Here is a 1,314-nt window from a genome sequence, read left to right as displayed (position 1 = left end):
ACAAATTATGAAAGAAGCCCACTCGACTCACTTAGGAGAAAAGAATACTTTGGAACGAGCAAAGAAAATTGGGATATGGTTAGGAATGGACGAACAAATTAATAATTACGTTAATAAATGCCCCATTTGTCAAATACAAAAATCTACCAGAATAACCAACCAAGCATCCAGAATATTACCTGATATCCCAACAAACCCTAATGATAAAATCGCCCTCGAAATATTTGGACCTTTACCAGAAACTCGAAAAGGTAATAAATACATATTGAGTATCCAAGACAGGTTAACAAGATACACCGTCCTGTTACCACTACAGAACGAAACATCAAACTCAATCATCGATGGACTTTTAGAAAACTATATATATATCTTTGGTGCACCTAACACCATTTTATCTGATCAAGGACAAAACTTCCTATCTGAACTAATGCAGCAATTTGAAGAAGCACTTCGAATTCAACATATAAAAACAACAGCATTTCATCCTCAATCAAACGGTAATATTGAAAGAATGCACACCACTTTAAAAAATCTAATTAAAACCTCAATGGCCGAAAATAACAATGAATGGGATGATAACCTAAAATTTATTAGTTTCGCAATAAATACTATGAAAAACACAACTTTAGGAACAACACCATTCGAAGCCACTTTTGGCAGAGAACTTAAAACCCCATCTACAATAGTCCCATCAACCAACCTTACATACCAAGATTTGATCAAAAAATGGAAACTGCAACATGACCGCAATATTACGTAAATGAGAGAAAAAATAGAATTAGAACAGGAAAAAACTAAAAAACGCTTAGACGAAGGAATAGTAAGAACACACCCGATTTACAAACCAGGCGACAAAATAAAAATTAAAAACAATACTAAAACAAATAAACTAGATTCTAGTTGGAAAGGTCCATATGAAGTAATAGATCTAATAGATAATAACAATATCAGACTAAGGAATAAAGATAAAATAATTCGAATTCATATTGAACAAATAATGTCTTACTTTACAGATGAAGGTGTTGTTACTAATCTGCGCAATAGTAACCGCTACTAAAGCGTATTACGTATTGGAAAAAATAAAAGGCAACGTCTACGTTGAAGAGGTAAAAAGTTACATCTTTACCATGAAGAATGGAGACTAATTATAGGGATAAATTTAACCACAACAGAACAAAGGCTAGAAGCAATAGATCATACCTTAATCCTAGCCGAACGAGCTTGCGGATTCTCATGTACACCAATAGAAGAATTAAGATTAGTCAAAGGAAGATACAACCGATTAACTTCTAAAATTACAATCCTGCACAAGTT

Source organism: Belonocnema kinseyi, chromosome 1 (assembly GCF_010883055.1).
Source record: "Belonocnema kinseyi isolate 2016_QV_RU_SX_M_011 chromosome 1, B_treatae_v1, whole genome shotgun sequence".
Lineage (NCBI taxonomy): Eukaryota > Metazoa > Arthropoda > Insecta > Hymenoptera > Cynipidae > Belonocnema > Belonocnema kinseyi.
The sequence above is the reverse complement of the archived record's forward strand: the minus strand, read 5'-3'. Positions refer to the sequence as shown.